Source organism: Citrus clementina, unplaced genomic scaffold (assembly GCF_000493195.1).
Source record: "Citrus clementina cultivar Clemenules unplaced genomic scaffold, Citrus_clementina_v1.0 scaffold_9, whole genome shotgun sequence".
In the NCBI taxonomy this organism is placed as follows: Eukaryota; Viridiplantae; Streptophyta; class Magnoliopsida; order Sapindales; family Rutaceae; genus Citrus; species Citrus x clementina.
The window spans coordinates 14,137,922-14,150,463 of record NW_006261964.1 but is presented as its reverse complement, the minus strand read 5'-3'; the positions used below and the strand labels follow the sequence as shown (position 1 = coordinate 14,150,463).

Genomic DNA, 12,542 nt, shown 5'->3' with positions numbered 1-12,542 from the left:
GTTCTTAAAAAACCATCATTAAAAGTGATAATTTTTAATGTCTGTTGTTATATATAACAGTCATTATATATGTAGATAAAATACTTTTAATTTTAGTGAATATTTTTAATGACGGTTTTATAAATCAACCGTCATTATATATCCAAATTAATGACGGTTTTATAAATCAACCGTCATTGTATATTCAAATTAATGATGGTTATTATAGAACCGTCGTCATTGATATATTAAAAAAAAAAGAAACCCGCCCTATACAAACACTAAATCACTAAAACTGCAGATAATTTGTAAACACTAAGAGCATGTTTGGTGCACTGGATTACATGGTATTAAAACCTTGTATAGTATTAAATTTATGCTGTATTAGGGGTGGGCATTTTACCCGATCCGACCCGACCCGACCCGACCTGACCCGAAAAATTTCGGGTTCGGGTCGGATCGGGTCGGGATCGAAACCCGATCGGTTTGAAATGTTGGAACCCGATCGGGTTGTGATCGGTTCGGGTCAAACCCGACCCGATCCGAATACCCGATCGGGTTCCAAAAAAAAAAAACTTTAAGCTAACAGTTAGCTAGTTCTATATATTCATGTCGCGATTCTCTTGCAGACAAATAGAATCTGTTTACTCTGTTCAAAATCCTCAGAAGTGTGACTGTGAGCCTACCATCTTGTTATCATAATTTATATATAATAAATTAATAAGCTTATTATTTCTATGTTTAATTATGTGTTGTGTTGATGTGTTCCATCTTCCATGTACTAGGAGTCTAGGAGCTTGGGGAAAAAAAGAAACCCCACAAAAACAAAAAAAAGGGATTCAAGAAATCCTTATCATGATGCGGATTGCGGGAACTCGTAATTAAAATTTAAACATGTGGTAAAATGAAGAATTTCTAAAGTTGTTACCTTCAGTGGGTAGCTCTAGCTCGATATGAATTTATAAAGAAAAAGGCTAACAAGAAGTCAAGAACACTGCACACAGCCACACACTCTTGGTCTCGGCTGCTGCCCAACACACTGCACACAGCCACACACTCTTGGTCTCGGCTGCTGCCCAACACACACACACAAGTGACACAACTTGACCTTGTCACTGCGCTGCACACACTGCACACAGATGACACAACACACTTGCACAGCAGACAGCACACACACACAACACGATGACACAACACACTTGCACAGCAGACAGCACACACACACAACACAATGACAGAACAGAACACACACGAGCTGCACAGCACGCACACACGCTGCACAGTCACTCGCAAACCTAACACACACACACACACGCTGTCGGCCACAACTCACAACTCACAAGTCCAAACAACTAAAAACAAACACAAACAACTTAACAACAGAACAAGGCAGCCGCAACCCGCAAGTCTGCAACCACCAACCAGCCACCACAAGCCGCGATCTGTTGCTGCCAACTGCTGAAGAAATCACGATCTGTTGCTGCCAAGTGAAGTCGCGACCAGCCGTGAGCCATGAGCCGTCTGCATCTCCGCGATCTGCTGCCAAGTGAAATCCCATCAGTCCAGCCGTAAGCCGTGGCCACCGATCTGCTGCTTGAAGGCCGAATCCTCTCCACCCGAACCCGATTTTGAAGCTTTTCGGTTTCCACCTTCCATTTTCAAGTTTCAAGCTTCAAGCCTTCAACTTGTTTCAAGTTCCCAACTCCCAAGTCGTTTCAGACTTTTAGTTTCCACTTTCCAGTAACTTCAGTTCACGCCAAACACGCCTCACGCTCACGGTATATAAGTTATTAAGTTATATAATACAGCTATTAGCTATACACTATATAATTAATTAATTAATTATATATATGCTAAATAGTTTATTATGTAATTGAGTAATTGGTTAATGGTTATTATTTAATTGTTGTAATTAACTAATTATGTATTTATAAATATTAGTAATAAAATCAAGGAAATTTTGTTAATTATTGAGCTCATTAGAAATTATTTTTTTGTCATATATAAAAAGAAATTGATGATTGGTGATTTGGTGGGTTTTTTTTATTTCATTGATTATTAATTTTTTATCGTTGGCTCTCTTTAGCGAATAGACTATAACAATCAAGCACAATGGATATATGAAAATGGTGTTAGCTAATAGCTAGCGAATAATAAAAATTTTGTTAACTATTAATAATTGAAATAATAATAATTGATAATTGTTAATAATAGTTAATAATTGAAATAATAATAATTGATAATTGTTAATAATAGTTAATAATTGAAATAATATTAATTGATAATTGTTAATAATAGTTAATAATTGAAATAATATTAATTGATAATTGTTAATAATAGTTAATAATTGAAATAATATTAATTGATTATGTTAATAATATTTATGTGTTTTGATTTTTGAATTAATGATTATTAATTATTATTTTGAATATTCAGATGCTTGGACACTCAAGATCGGATTCAATGAGTGACGATGAAGACCAAAGTGTACAAATGGAAGGAACCCATAGAGGAAAGGAAAAGGCGAAGCGAAAAGACCGCCATGAAGAAAAGATCGGGCAGTATGGAATCATTTTCACTTTACTCGAAGATAATCCAAATAAATGTATATGCAACTATTGTGGTAAGCAATATCAATGTCATTCAAGGCTTGATGGGATTACAAATATGACAAGGCATATAAAGACATGTGAATCATACAAGACATTTCGGGCACAACAAAGTGGAAGTCAACAAAATTTGACATCCGAGGGCGGCGAAGAAAATGCAAGTAATTTGGTTTTGGGTAAAGGATGGAGTCAAGACGCGTGTCGAAGGGCAGTAACTAAAATGATTATTATGGGTGAGTTGCCACTCAGTTTTGTAGACAACAAAGGCTTTAGGCATTTCTGCAGTGTAGCTATCCCTCAGTTTGTTATGCCATCTCGAAGAACAATTGGTAGAGATGTTATGGAGTTATTTTTGGAGGAAAAGGCAATGTTGAAGAGTTTTATTTGCAACAACAAGCAGCGGGTGTCTCTTACAACTGATTTATGGACTTCTGTTCAAAACATGAGCTACATGGTGATTACAGCTCATTTTATTGATAGTGATTGGTGTTTGAATAGGAGGATTATTAGTTTTAGCGCCATCGAAGATCATAGAGGGAAGTCGATTGGTAAAAAGATTGTGGCTTGCCTACAAGATTGGGGGATAGAGAGGTTGTTTGCAATAACTGTTGATAATGCCACTGCAAATGATAGTGCTGTTGGTTATGTCACTATGCAGTTGCTTAGTTGGAGGAATGATGATGCACTTGTGTTGGCGGGACAATATATGCATGTGCGTTGTTGTGCACATATTTTGAATTTGATTGTTGTCTCAGGATTGGGAGAGTTGCATGCTAGTGTTACCGCTATTCGCAATGCAGTGAAGTATGTGAGATCCTCCAGCATGAGGCTGAGAACATTTAAACAATGTGCTGAGCAGGTGAATTGTCCAAAAGGAATTGTTGTTTTGGATTGTCCTACCAGGTGGAATTCCACTTATTTGATGTTGATGACTGCGCTGAAATTTCAAGCGGCATTTGATAGAATGGCAGAAGTGGATAAACCTTATGAGGCATTCTTTGCTGAGAAAGAAAATAATGTTAGAAGGGTGGGCCCACCTGGACCGGATGACTGGGAGAGTGCTGAACGGATTGTGAAGTTTTTGAAGGTATTTTATGATGCCACATTATTGTTTTCTGCCTCTTTGAGTGTGACTTCTAATCTTTGTTATGATACTATTGGCTTAATTGAGAGTTCATTGACTGCACTGCAAGAAAGTACTGATCCTTGGGTGTCCTCTATGGCTTATAGTATGAGGGAAAAATTTGACAAGTATTGGGAGTCCACAGGAAAGATAAACAAAATGTTGATTATTGCCTCTATTCTTGATCCACGAGCGAAAATGGATTTTGCTAAACATATTTTTGAGATCATTTTTTGCAATAATAGTTTGATGGTTGAACAAATGACCAAAGCAGTGAAGGACTTGTTGAATGAGTTTTATGATGCATATAGTGCATTCTCCGCTAGTTCCACACCATCGATGTATGGTGAGAGTGGTCTTAGTGGCAGTTATGGAGGTACAAGTTCTTCTCAACGTTTTACAACTGAGGCTAATTTGGTGGATGTTGCTGGTGGTGAATATGATGACGCTTTTCAAGTATCTCGCCCTTTCCTTGGATATGCCAGGAAGGTTTCTGTTCAGAATGAGAGTAGAAGAGTAGTATCTGAGGTGGAAAGGTACTTGAAGGACCCAGTTGAAGATCCCAGCAATCTTAAACTTAATGTTTTGCTGTGGTGGAGGGTGAATGGATCGAGGTATCCAGTTCTTGAGAAAATTGCAAGAGATGTCCTTGCTGTTCCCGTTTCCACAGTGGCATCTGAGTCTGCCTTTAGCACCGGGCGTCGTATTATTGATGAGTATAGGAGTTCTTTAACTCCGGCTATGGTTGAGGCATTGATATGCACTGAAAATTGGCTGCAGTCTAAACTTTTTGCCAATCCCGTCTACAACCTCCAAGAAGATATAAATGAGCAAATATTTCATATGGAATTACAAGAAGGTAATGTTTTTAATTTTTTATCATACATTAAATACATAATATATTTAAAATGCATTATAATTTTTTATAGAACATCTACATATTATTTTTTTTTTTGGGATTTTATAGAACTTATAAGATCGCAAGCTTCGACAGTGGAAGCGGTGAGCGCCGACATTGGTGTTATGGATGTTTGAAAGGTAACTTTTAATATATATTATTATTCATAATTTGATATTATCGTACTATAGTTTTTTGTTGTAATTTAAGCTCCTATAATTATAGTTGTTATAGTTTTAAATTTTAAGTCTAATTTGTAATTGTTTTAGTTAGACAAGTTGAAGTTGATAGAATGTTATTATTGTCTAATATTATTATTAACTTGATTTGGTGATGAATGCCATAAAATAAGCATGATATAATAAAAATATATAATCAAGTGTGTATTGAGAAATTTGGTAAACACATATATTTATTTGTAATTATAAATTTATAATGATATAATAGAAATTAGAAAGATTGTAACACCCCTTAGTTTAATTAAAGATATGAATTGGATTTATTTATTTGTATTTGTGTTTGATGTGTAACCTTATGAATTTGGTATATTTGCTCAATTTTTTATATGAATTGAGTTTGTTCATTTGGAACGTGGCTTAAGGAAAATATTTATTGTACATTTTCTCAATCTTTCTCTAGGCAATCGGCACTTGAACTTGGAGTTCAAAATTTTCAATTTAGAATTTGTCAAAGTACTTGCATGGAGCCATGGAGGAACCAAGGTGGAGGAACCAAAAAAGCTTATTTAGTTTTAATGTTTGAACTTTGAATTTTGTGATTTATGTTTCTAAACAATTTAATTTTGTGACTTTGTGAGTTTGTGTTTCAAACTTTTAAAGACTAATATTTGGAAATTGTGCTTTGAACTTTGTAAGTTTGTATTAATTTTAACTTTTATTAAGTTTGGAACTTTGGATTTTGTTGATTGAGCAAATAATAGTCCTAATTCTATCCTCCAAGTCCAAGCCAATAGGCAAATAATTCTATTATAGCTTTTTAACTTTATTCACTTGAATTAATAACATTTTCTTTTCTTTTCTTTAGTTGAAAATTAGTGAAAATTACTACAATTAAGAAAAATGTCTTAAAACTTTCATAATCATAAAAATCTACAGTAATAGGAAAAAAAAGAGCTCAAAATTGTATTAACCGAGTTTGACCCGAATTGACCCGACCCGAATTGACCCGATTTCAACTGACCCGAACTGACCCGAATTGACCCAAATTGACCCGAACTGACCCGAATTGACCCGAACTCAATCCTACCCGTTTTAAATCCAACCCGATCCAACCCGAACATAACCCGAATTAATGACCCGACCCGAACCGACCCGAACTATGTTCGGGTCGGGTCATTAATTCGGGTTATATTCGGATTCATTCTTGTCTAACCCGAACAACCCGAAACCCGATCGGGTTGACCCGAACCCGACCCGAACCCGATTTTGCCCACCCCTATGCTGTATCATGTTTGGTGGTCAAATCAGTTTGAATTACACCACATAAATTTATTGTTTTAATACACTGAAACTCGCATAAAATAAACCCGCGTAGGAGTCGGGTCTGTGCGGAATAGTATTAGATAATTTAAACCCGTAAAATCTCTCATTTTTATTTCATCAAAACACGACTCTTCAAACAAATTTAACATTCGCTTCTTCATCACTGAGTCACCACCGATGCCATTAGCCCCCATCACTCGATGTCATCGCCGTCGCCAACAAGTGCTTCCTCATGCCGCACGAGAACACCCATTTGTGCAACCACTTAAGCGCCTACACATTGCCTTTGAATCATCAATCAACCGGTTAGTATTTGGGTTTGATTTTTCAAATTGAACCACAATCAGTTTAATTTTCATTAATTTTCCGTTGAAGCATGTCTTTTTATTTCTGGGTTTGATTTTTTTTTTTTTGTTCTTGTTGTGGGAAGCTAGTAATTTTGTCTGTATTTCTAGTTGGCTTCATGAGTTCTTTGTATGTTTTTGCTTACAATTAAATCAATTAACTTAATCTCTTTCAGATTTGAACAAGTAGATTAATTTTGTTTTTGAGAAAATTAATTAATTAGTTAAACACGTAATTAAAAAATTAATTAGCTTATACGATTATACGGTGGAGAGTGGAGTAAAGGCGGAGGACATGGAATTGGAAGGGATCTGTATGTCCAGATGGATGGTCAGATTTGGAACGGTGTAATCTACCTGTGCAAATCTAAAAAGTGCTGAGCAAGTGTTATGTAATAATAATTTATATAATTCACAGGTACTATCTAGTAATGGAATTTTTATTTAGATAAAATTTGGCAACTATAGTTTATTTATTTTTTTAATCTTTTTGTATAACGGATTGCATGAATGCTTTAATCTTTAAGTAAACCTATGATTACATATTGCATAATTTAAGAACTACTAGAAAATAATGTTGAACTTCTAAAATTTAATATTTTCATATTTAGTATTTTTAAAGTATTAATAAATATTAGTTCTTAAATATATAATTTAAATTAATCACTAAAAATTTTATACAATACAATGTAGCACCAAACATAGTATAAGTATGAGTTAATACAGTACAATGTAACACTAAATATTGTATAACATTATTGTAATGCAGTACTAATACAATACAGTATAATACAATACACATACATTAAAATAATGTAATACAGCATAATACAATAAAGTGTGCCAAACGCACCCTAAAATCACACACCCACGCAGACCCTCCCTCTCAGTGGCACGCACGCCGTTGGCAAACCTAGCCTGTGCAGCAGCAGCTGAGCATGGCAGCACCAGGTCACTAGTAGCCGCTCTCTCTCACGCACGCTCTTATGCACAGGCAGCAGTAGGGCAGCACCAACAACCCCTCTCTCTCATGATCGCTCTTTACTACGCCGGAGTCAACACTATACCCCTCTTACCCAAGAAAACTCTAACCCATATCCAAATCGTTACCGTCAAAGAAAACCCAATCCTTAACGGCTTGAAATTAAAGCCTTCTCCATCAATCACCATCGAACTAGATAAACCCTAGCCTTGCCATCACTCGCTGAAGAAAACACTCTACGATGTGAGTCTTTGTTGTTTGATAATATATTTGCATTCTTTGTTGGCTGAAGTTTTTATACGATTGCTTTGATTCCACCGCTTCGATTAGTTAGTTCCCCGTGACTAAGTATTTAATTACTTTTAATTTCATATTTTCATATCTAGCTGTGATTTAGGGAATCGGTTTCTTGGTTGCATTTTTAATTTTTGATGCAAATCAAAAACATCTTGAAGGTGTTTGTTGAAAGACCTGCTTGAACTATCATTTATTTTGTCCTGTTAATGCAGAATTTTTTTTTTCCTTTTCTGCCATATTGCAGTGATACCATTTCCATAGTATTGGACAAACTTTATTGTGTTAGTTTCCTATAGTTGTATGACAGTTAATCACTTTTTTTTTTATTAGTATGACAATTAGTCCAATGTACTTGTACACAAAACAATCTTTTAACTTGGCGTTGGAATATTTCTTTCAAGTTGAGTCCCCTTAATCACTAACCAGACAAAATTTCCCTATTTCATTTACAAATTCAGCTGGCAAATGTACAATTCCTGCATGACACTCGCTTTTGGGTGATGACGGTCGTTATGAGGAAGAAGGTCAGAAGGACATCAGGGGAAAATCTGAAAAAAGGTATGTACTGTCAAGCTCTTTGTTAGAATCATCACAAAATTTATATTGGATCGGGGCTATTCTATGTGATGCATTTGGATTTGCTATCTGCTAGACAGGCAACAACATGTAAAAGCATTTTGTCCCCATTTTAGATTTACATTCTAGTATCTTGTAGGTTTAATCTAAATAGAAACCATGCAGGATACTGGACACAATTCTAATGAAGAGAAAAGCTGTTAGACTTTTTTTTTCAACTTTTCTTTTAGCCATATTTCAAGACCCCAAGTTTATGTCATGATAATTGTGTGATTGATAAGATATTTTGCTGCTGTGCAACAACAAAAGAGGCTGTTTTATTGCTGTTTATGCAGAAACACAGCACGTGGAAGCATCCAGGTGCTGTTTAGCTGCTGTAATGCAGCAAAAGCAGCACTTGAAAGTTTCCAGGGGCTATTTTTACTGTTGTTCATGCAGAAACACAGCACCTAGAAGTGTTCAGGTGCTGTTTAGCTGCTGTTATGCAGCAAAAACAGCACCAGAAAACTTCCAAGTGCTGTTTTTACTGTTTTTTATGCAGAAACAAAGCACCTGTAAGCATTCAAGGGGTGCTTTACTGCTGTTTTGCAATTAAAATTGCACTTCGAAATTTTGGGTGCTATTTCGCTGAAATTTTGCTACTAACAGTGCAGCTGAATAATTTCGGGTGTTGTTTAGTTGTTGTTTTGGACCTTCTTTAGTTCTTTTCTCATATCTGTACTGAATCTTTTTTCACCCCCTTGGTAATAAGTAGGTACAACTTTTGCAAGGTAATATCCAAGCATGCTATTAATTCTTTGGTTAATCATAGTATTCTAAACATTAGGCCTCATTTTTTTTTATTTCCAAGTGTATAATGGATGGGTACTGGATGTCTTATGGATGATGTAGTTAATGCTTTTTTATTGTCTCTATTTTGGCAAATATTGTTGTCATTTATTATCTAAACACAAGATTGATAAACTTACTTAGGTAAGTCTATTAATTAATAGCGATTTGGTACTTTAAAGTCTTGTTTTACAACTTAAATCACTAAAATCATGTAATATTTATGATTTATAATATATGAATATATCTTAATTTCTCTTTATTCTTTGTAAGAATGACGTAGATTGCTGACACTGGTGAGACTTGTTTGCAATTGAAGACTTGACGAGAAATTAGATATACTCACGCATGTCAATCTTGTTGGTTGCTGGTGCAGTCATTAGTAGATATTAAGTAGTTGTGAGAATTTTTGTAGAGCTATCTCTTTGTATATGAAACATTTGCATCTTTTTGTTTGTGGAAAAATAATTGTAAAGAATTTAATATGAAATTAGAATTAAAATGGGGCTTGAAATAGTCTTAAATTTGCCATATTTATTTTTTTTAATAATAAATAACAAAGATGACGGTTATTTCAAAAGAACCGTCATCAAATGTAGTCTTCAGAAACAAAGATGATGGTTTTTTTTTTAAAACTGTCATAAAATGTTGTTCAATATTTAATGACGGTTCTTACAATAAACTGTCATTAAAGATATATATATATAATGACGGTTCTTACAATAAACCGTCATTAAAGATATATATATATAATGACGGTTCTTACAATAAACCGTCATTAAAATGGCACATTTAATGGCGATTATATGAAAGAACAGTCATCAAAACATATATAATGGCGATAAATAATGATGGTTTTAAAAAATAACCGTCATTAAAAATATACATTTAATGACGGTTGGTGAACCGTCATAAAAAACATACCTTCTTTAATGTCGGTGCCTAAGATGACGGTTTTAAAACCGTCATCTTATGTCATTTAAAACCGTCATAAAAGACCAAATTTGTAGTAGTGACACTTTCTCTTCTCTCCTTTTTCCCCAAATTCTTCTTCTCATCTCTCTTTGAATTATATTTTCAATAAATAAAATTAATTTTATTTTCAATTTTCAAGCATTTTTTAATTATGTCTTTTTTGTTTTTAAAGAAAATTCCTTTTATTTTAAATATGTTTAGCTAAATATTAGTAGTTAGGGGAAGGTGAAACTCTTAGTAAAAATATGGTTTAATCAAATTCTATTTTTAATTTTATAAATTAAATTTTTTTCTATTTAATTTTATCCATATTTTATATTTTGAAATTTTGATTTATTGTAGACAAAAATAGGAATTTGGCACAATGAATTCTTAATATCTTAGTATAAAATATGAAAAAATGGAATTTTGATTTAGTGTAGATAAATTAAGTTTTGGCACATTAAATTCTTAATGCACAATAAAATAAATGGGAAAATAATTTTAATTTATACAATTAATCTTTTGAGAAATAAAATAAAAATAAAAAGAATTTGTTAAATTGTATTTATTACTAAGAGTAAATCCATAACCCTAACTAATTCAATTTTATACTTTTTCTTAAACAAATTACATATTTATAAATTTTATTTTTATTTGGATAAACTTAAGTAAACAAATTAAATTCTTTCTCTGTGGATTGACCTTGGACTCACCGAGATAAATTATAACTAAGCACTCTTATACTTGGGAGAAAATCAAACACATTTTAAGTCGTGTCAGGTAGCAAGCCAAACTAGTGTGGCCTCTCTGTACTTTTAATTCTTTTAATTATATTACACATTTGTTTGTTCTTTCTAGTATATGACAAGAATTTTCTTCCATACAAAAAGCATATATATCATGAACAAAGTCAAAAGAGTTGCCCATTTTGGCAGAAGTGAAAAGGAGCTTGTTGCCAAAACCTTCGGAGAAATGAGATTGATACTAAAAGCTAATAGATGACTTGAAAAATCCATAATCCGACTAGTCATGTCATGTCTGAAATACAAGTGTGCAACCCAAGAGGGGGGTGAATTGGATTTTTAAAATCTATCATAACAAATCCACACAACAAGCAATCTAATGTCTTAACAATAATTGAAAACAATAAGTTCAATAATAGCACAATAATTAAAGAGTAAGGGAGAAGAGAAACAAACACACGAATTTTTACGTAGTTCGGCAATCCCCGCCTACGTCCACGCCTCCAAGCGATCCAAGCTCGAGGATTTCACTATCCAAGCCTTTCCAAGGCTTCAACAATTACAATTGACTTCGAGGTGTCAATAAACCTTTACAACAAAGAGATTATCTCCCAATCTCTTCACTCAAGTGTCTCACACACTCAAATTCTTACAAATGAGATGAACAAATGATGATTACAATGAAACTCACTCAATGAGTAGATATACAATGATGAAGAACAAGAAAAGATTCAATGTTTGTATTTCGCAAGTTTGAACACTTAAGATATCACGTGTGCCTTTTGTTTTTGCTTGTTGGAGAGCTTCAAAATGAGTTGGATTTGAGTTCTTATAACTTGAGCTCGAAAACTAGCCGTTACTCACATTCTGGGCTATCCGGTTTGCCGTTTAATGAAATCCGGTAAGCCGGATTTATGTTACCGTTAAGGCAAAATTCAAAATTTTGCCTAACCGGCTTGCCGAATTCGGAATCCGGTAAGCCGTTTTCGTTCTGGTGCTTACTGCCTGAATTCGGCCTGCCGTTTATCAGTATCCGGTAAGCCACTTGCTACAGTAACCTGCTACAGTGAAATTTTTCCCATATTTTCAGTTTGACCCCAAAACTTTATAAAAACTGTAGTATGGCCCAAAACGTTATGAAATTTTACAAATATGTCCAATTTCAGAATTTTTAAGTAATACTTCGTTAATCCCAAAACTTTTTGAAATTATGATATAGCCCAAACTTTGTGAAATTATATAATGACCCCAAAAACATTTAAATAATTTCAAATAAGTCCAAATCCGAAAACTTTAAAAACATTATCAAAGCTTTTAAAATACATGTGGTTTGTTATCATCAAAATCAATATTTATAGCCATATAGGCTAACAATGTCATACAGGTTATTAACTTTTTCTCATTGTTAAGATTAGTTGTTAATATTTTTTTGGTAATTTTCTCATTTTAATGGCGTGGATGGATATCTTTAGTATTTTCTTTTACCTGTTGGGGCTGCCAGAACTCTGTTTTTTGAAATTAACATTTTGGAATCTGTTTTACTTTCCCCGCCCCTAGAATGTTCAATTTTAAGGTGATCTTTAAAATTTTCGCAGAAGCATGGGTTATACCAATTTCTCTTCGAAATGATTGAGTTAAATATGACATGAGAATCGCCATATAGACACTTATTTTGAACTTCTAGCAATTGAAGTTTGAATTCAT

The 12,542-nt window shown here is 33.9% G+C and overlaps 1 long non-coding RNA gene across 2 annotated transcripts; it reads left to right on the top strand.

The window, feature by feature from the left end:
- Nucleotides 1–6,165: 6,165 nt before the first annotated feature.
- LOC112098260 lies at nucleotides 6,166–9,593 on the top strand. 2 transcript variants are annotated; one of them, XR_002905349.1, is made up of 3 exons: nucleotides 6,166–6,416; nucleotides 8,193–8,292; nucleotides 9,422–9,593. It is a non-coding gene; the product is annotated as an uncharacterized LOC112098260 (long non-coding RNA). The 2 variants fall into 2 exon arrangements; XR_002905350.1 differs by having other exon boundaries at nucleotides 9,412–9,593.
- Nucleotides 9,594–12,542: the final 2,949 nt, after the last annotated feature.